At 43.6% G+C, this 6,523-nt stretch overlaps 1 pseudogene; it reads right to left on the bottom strand.

The window, feature by feature from the left end:
• Nucleotides 1-6,013: 6,013 nt before the first annotated feature.
• LOC123073120 (uncharacterized) lies at nt 6,014-6,152 on the bottom strand (annotated as a pseudogene).
• Nucleotides 6,153-6,523: the final 371 nt, after the last annotated feature.

Raw genomic sequence — 6,523 nt, 5'->3', positions numbered from 1 at the left:
TTTTCATATTGGCCACAAATGCACACTTCTGTGACATGTGGAAGGCTTCAATCTGAGTTTTATACCACTTATTGTGAATGTCTAGTTTATGCAAATTGTAGTGTATTAGAGCATTGATGGGAGCAAGTGCCACTATGGATCTACTTGTTCAATTCTAGTTATGCTTTATAATGGAACTAGTTTATTTTAATTTTAGCTTGTTACTTAATGGAGATAATTGACCCAATTACTCTTAATTTCTTTAATTTTCCCATGAATTGTCAAAAATGCAATTAATCTACTGGTTTTGGGCACTATAAAATTTAGGTTCGTGAAAAAAAAAACTTTGAATTTCTCAATGCACTTGAGTCCGTGAGTATTGTATGCTCACAATCGTTATCAGCTGACAGACATCATTCTCAATGACCTTGTCAATGGTGATCCGAGACAAGAGCGGCGTGAAATGGTGGTACAGCCATATGTAGTTCACATATCCTGTTTTCCTATAATTTTCTTGTCAGTATGTTTACTTTACTGCTTGTATCCTGTAAAAAAGGTAAAATAAAAAAGGATTTGGGCTTTCCTTTTTGTTCCTCTTGTTTTTAGGAACTATCTTTCTTTTGTGTTTTTCATCTTCGCTAACTTAACGAAACAAGTTAGAGTCAGGAGATCGGAAGGGATGACTTGATAACTAACCGTGGTCGAAAGGTATAATATTTTTATGTATATCCTTCATGTGCTCCAGTAAGAAGAATCAACTTCTCAACCCAGAATGGTCTACCATATTACAGAAAGACGAAACCATACGATCTGCAAAATTTGATATGGGAAGCTGAACACAGTATTTATACTTCATTGTACTCATTAAATTCTTGCTGTTGTCAGCCTGGGTGAATTTTCCAAAACTTGGAAGTCATATTTGTGTGCATATATAGTGTTAGAACATTGACCTGGTGAACCCAATACTGTGTCTTTCTGTACATCTAGAAAAAATTGTATAACAATTTTCGCAGTTTTCTCTCCTACTGGTGGATGCCATGATGTTGTGTATGGAGTGCTGCCTGCATTGGTGTGATACGCAACTGTGATGTGCAGAATTGTGCACCCTGGTAACTTAGCCTACCACTTTTTATAGCCAATTAAGTCTACTAAACATTAACAATAAGCTTAGTGCTCAGATTTGTAAGAGCTCCCGTATTCTATTATTGAAGCATGTAGTGCTCAAGTGTACACTGTTATCAGTTGGTTTTTCTGAAACTATTGATTGAAGTGCATTTCCATTTTGTGAATGATTTTTTTTGAGTGTGTGTGTGTGGAGGGGGGCATAAATAAGGTCATTGTTCTGTGCTTTTTCTCGTTGCAAATGATCTTGGTGTTGCTTGGACAGTATGGCTGAGATATCCATTTAAGCATACTCCCACTTAAAATTGTCTTCCAATTTACTCAGATTTATTGAAAGTCCAATTTATGGTTGCTTTAGACCACATCAATATCTCGATGATAGTTCTACGTTGTCATATCAGTAACCATAGCTTTAGAATGAGAATTTGTTCAGCAAACAGTGGCGTACTTTATGGAGAGAAAGAACCAAAAGCAGTGGCGGAGCCAGCCAGCTCAAGGAGCCGGGGCAGAATCTTTACACAGCGATAGTGCCCAGCATTTGCCCAAGTAATTAGTAATACTAATCATGGTTTCTTTGTATTGTTTAGTGAAGGATGGCCGGAGCAGCCCGGGCAGCTGCCCCAGGTCTCCGGGAGCTAGCTCCGCCACTGACCAAAAGCTGCAATAAATGTTTGGCCAAAACTAACAAAACGATTGCAAATTACAGATCTCATGCAAAGCTAGAGAAAGTACTAATTTTGCCGATTCATTGACCACAATGACCAGTCCTCATCTTCAATGAAACAACCCCCACCATAAGACCGCATTATTTGTACTTATTCAGACTATGACGAAGCGTAGAACCCTTTGTCTCGGGCCGAATTGTATTTATATGACCGAAGTCTTGCTGTACAAGTTGAGAGAGATCGATCGTGATCGTGATCTCCTCGAGAGGTTACAGGAGATACGGGAGAGAAGAAGAGATAGATAGAGATACAAGTTTAAACCACTATCCTATCTCTATACACTTTATATTCTAACACTCCCCCTCAATCTAAACCCTACTTGCCAAGGTTAAGATTGTACTTGAAATCATCTAACCTCCGCATTGTCAAAGGCTTTGTGAATCCATCAGCAAGTTGATCACCTGTTGAAATAAACCTGATATCAAGCAGTTTGCGTGTCACTCTTTCTCTGACAAAGTGAAAATCAACTTCAATATGCTTTGTCCGTGCATGAAAAACAGGATTAGCTAAAAGATAGGTTGCACCAATGTTATCACACCATAATCTTGCAGCCTGTGGAACTTTAATTCCAAGTTCATGTAGCAATGTCTGAATCCACATTACTTCAGCTCTTGCATTGGCTAAAGCTTTATACTCAGCCTCTGTGCTCGAACGTGAGACTGTTGCCTGTTTTCTTGCACTCCATGACACAAGATTTGTTCCCAGAAACACAGCAAAGCCACCTGTTGATCTTCTATCATCAGCACACCCTGCCCAATCTGCATCAGAGTAAGCTGACACAAGCATAGAGGAAGACTTGACAATCTGAAGACCAAGTCCCTATGTAAACTTGAGATACCTCAAAATCCTTTTGACTGCTGTCCAATGAACAGTAGTAGGAGCATGCAAATATTGACATACTTTGTTAACAAAATATGAAATATCAGGACGTGTAAGAGTCAAGTACTGTAATGCACCTACAACACTTCTGTAATTTATTGCATCATCTGAACCAAGTGCTTATCCACTTTCAACAGTAAGCTTTTCTGAAGTAGAGATGGGTGTACTGACCGGCTTACACTTTTCCATGCCTACCCTTCTGAGAATGTCAGTGGTATATTTCTCTTGTGTAAGAAGTATGCCATCTTTTACCTTCTTGACCTCAATTCCAAGAAAGTAATGTAGATCTCCCAAATCTTTGAGAGCAAACTCCAACTTCAAATCCTTAAGCAGACAAGTTGTAGCATCTAAGCTGGAACTGACAACAATTATATCATCAACATAAACAAGAACAAATATGGTAACATTGTTCTTATGATAAAAGAATAATGAGGTATCTGCCTTTGATGGTGTAAACCCAAGCTTTTGCAACTGTGTACTTAGCCTTGAATACCAGGCTCTTGGGGCCTGTTTTAACCCATACAATGCTTTGTCCAACTTACAGACATAATGTGGTGTGTTCTTGTTTTCATATCCCGGTGGCTGCCTCATGAACACTTCTTCCTCAAGAACACCATGAAGAAACGTGTTCTGAACGTCTAGCTGTCGTAGGCTCCAACCTCTGGAGATAGCAATAGACAATACAAGTCGAATAGTAGCTGACTTAATAATAGGACTAAAAGTATCTTCATAATCTATACCAAACCTTTGCTTAAAACCTTTTGCAACTAGTCTGGCTTTGTATCTGTCTATACTTCCATCAGCTCGTTTCTTAATTTTATATACCCATTTGCAGTCAATCACATTAGCATCCCTCTTTGGTGGAACTAATCGCCAAGTTTTGTTTTGAATTAATGCATCATATTCAACATCCATAGCCTTCTTCCAATCCTTGTTTGCAAGAGCATCATGCAAATTTGTTGGTTCACCAGTACTTGTGAGAAATGCTCGCTTAAGTTTATCATACCTGATTGTACCATCCGTATATTTCTTGTCCTTGACAATACCTGACTGAGATCGTGTATGATGGAGAGGAACTGAAGTTACTGCAGAACTGGCCACGGATCCGTCCGGCACAGAAGATCCGTCCGGTACAACAAATCTTTCGGCAGACACGCTCCCCCCGTCGCCAGCAGCATCGGAACGTGTGGCGCAGGGCGAGACGCTGCGGCGCGGGCTGGTGGGCTCTGCACTGGTAGGCTCCACGCCTGGCGGGCTGTCGGCCACCGGTCCAGAGGCGCTGGTTGGCTCCGCGCCTGGTGGGCTGTCGGCCACCCGACCGGGCGTCACGGGGGACGCGAGGCGATCCGCCTGGCGATCCGCCTGGGATCCCGCTCCCGTCAGACTGCGGCGCGGATCGACCTCGGATCGCGTGACTGCAGCGCCAGGCGAATCTGCCTGGGATCTGGCGCCTGGTCCTGTTTTGGCTGCATCTACACACATAAAATCATGGCCTGTGGCTGCACAATCAACATGAGATTCAAAATTTTCCATGGAATTTTCCACATGATCAGTTCTAATTAATTCACCCCCGTGATAAAGAGAAGACAGAGGATCAGAAAGAAGGGAGATTTCAGCACGCAAAAGAGCTCCCGCATTAGGATGAAGTTTAGCAAATGGAAATAATGTTTCATCAAAAATAACATCACAAGATATATAGATACGGCCGGATGAGATTTCTAGACATTTGTATCCTTTATGAAGATTACTATAGCCAAGAAACACACATTGGGTGGACCGAAACTCAAGTTTATGGCGATTGTAGGGACGCAAATTTGGGTAGCAAGCACACCCAAAAAAATTTAGAGAGCTATAGTCTGATTTTTGATGAAACAAACGTTCCAAAGGAGTAGTGTTGCCAATGACTCGACTAGGCAAACGATTGATAAGGTAAGTAGCTGTGATAAAGGCCTCATCCCAATATTTAAGTGGCATTGATGCATGAGCTAGAAGAGACAAACCAACTTCCACAATATGATGATGTTTGCGTTCGGCTGAACCGTTTTGTTGATGTGCATGAGGACAAGAGACATGATGAATAATGCCAATGCTACGGAAGAAAGAATTGAGTTTCTCATATTCTCCTCCCCAGTCACTTTGGACTGCAAGGATCTTTCTATCAAATTGTCTTTCAACAAGTTTTTGGAATTCTTGGAAAACAGAAAAGACTTCAGATTTGAACTTAAGCAAATATATCCAAGTGAATTTGCTATAATCATCAATAAAACTGACATAGTATTTCTTGCGACCAAAAGAATCTCTTGCATGACCCCATACATCACTGAAAATAAGCTCTAAAGGAGCATGAGACACACTATTTGACAGAGGATAAGGAAGTTGGTGACTCTTTGCACATTGACAAGCTCCACAAACTGACTCACTTTCGGGACTACGTGACAATGAAAGATTGCCTTTATTGACTACTTGCTTGACTATATTTGGAGAAGGGTGACCTAATCTTTGGTACCATTTGGCTAAGGAAGGCTTGATGGCAGAATAAACTTGACGGTGACACTTTCCATCAAAGACTCTTGATGTGATGGGATATAAGCCTCCAATGCATCTACCGTGATGGATGAGCTCCTTCGTTGCCCAATCCTTTATGAAAAAATAGGTAGGATGAGTTTCAAAGAAAACATTATTGTCGGAAGTTAAACGAGACATGGAAGCTAGATTTTTATCGGCTTGAGGTACATGAAGGACATCTTTAAGAACAAGATCACGTTTAAGACTAGGGGAATTAATAGAAGATTAACCAATGTGGGCGATGTCCATACCTCCACCGCTTGCAGTGTGAATTTGATCATTGCCGTGATACCTCTCTCGAAGGGCAAGCTTCTCTAGCTCATTTGTGACATGGTCCGTAGCTCCAGAGTCAGCATACCAGACCGTGTCACCATCAGCTCCGCCGTGCTCCCGCATGGCTGCAGCGACATGCTTTGTATCGGGCACGAAGTCCTCATCATACCGGTGCCAGCAGTCAATGACTTCATGGCCCGGTTTCTTGCACAGCTGACATCTAGGCCGACGGTTGTTGTTGTTGTAGCCGTCGTTGTAGCCGCCATTGTAGCCGTTGTTGCCACCGCCGCGGTCACCACCATTGTTGCCGCGGTCACCAGGGCGAGCGTGGCCCTGGTTACCACTGCGCCCGCCGCCGCTGCTGTTTCCGCGACCGCGCCACTGCTGTCCACGCCCACGACCACGTCCACGGGAGGCGACGTTGACAGAGGACTGGCGCAGATTGCCTCCTTGAAGCATGCTGAGGCGGGCGTCGAAGCTCAGGAGCTGGCTATACAGCTCCTGAACCGTAACAGCTTCGACCCGCGCCGCCAAGGCCGAGATCACAGGGTTGTAGTCGATGTCGAGGCCGGCGATGACGTGGGAGATGATCTCGGCGTCTCCGAGCGGTGCACCGGCGCAGGCAACTTCATCTGTAAGGGTTTTAATTTTCCCAAGATATTCTGCCATGGTTAGATTACCTTTCTGCAGGTTGGTGAGCGCCATCCTTGTGTTGATCTTCTGGGCTTGTGTTTGCGCAGCAAACATGGCATGGATGGAGTTCCACACCTCGGCCGGCGTCTGGAGCATCGCTACTTGGGCAAGGACCTCTCGAGACAGAGACCCCATGAGATACCCTTGTAGATGTTGTTGCTGCGCAAACCAGATCGATCTGGCGTAGTTGAAGACCTGCTCTTCCGTCCCAGTGTTGTTGATGGTGATGGTGGCAGGGGGCGCCGGGCTTGTGGCGTCGAGGAAGTGCTCCATCTGTGCTCCTTTGA

The sequence above is a fragment of the Triticum aestivum genome, chromosome 3B (assembly GCF_018294505.1).
Source record: "Triticum aestivum cultivar Chinese Spring chromosome 3B, IWGSC CS RefSeq v2.1, whole genome shotgun sequence".
NCBI classification, from domain to species: domain Eukaryota; kingdom Viridiplantae; phylum Streptophyta; class Magnoliopsida; order Poales; family Poaceae; genus Triticum; species Triticum aestivum.
This window is presented reverse-complemented; position numbering and strand designations above follow the sequence as displayed.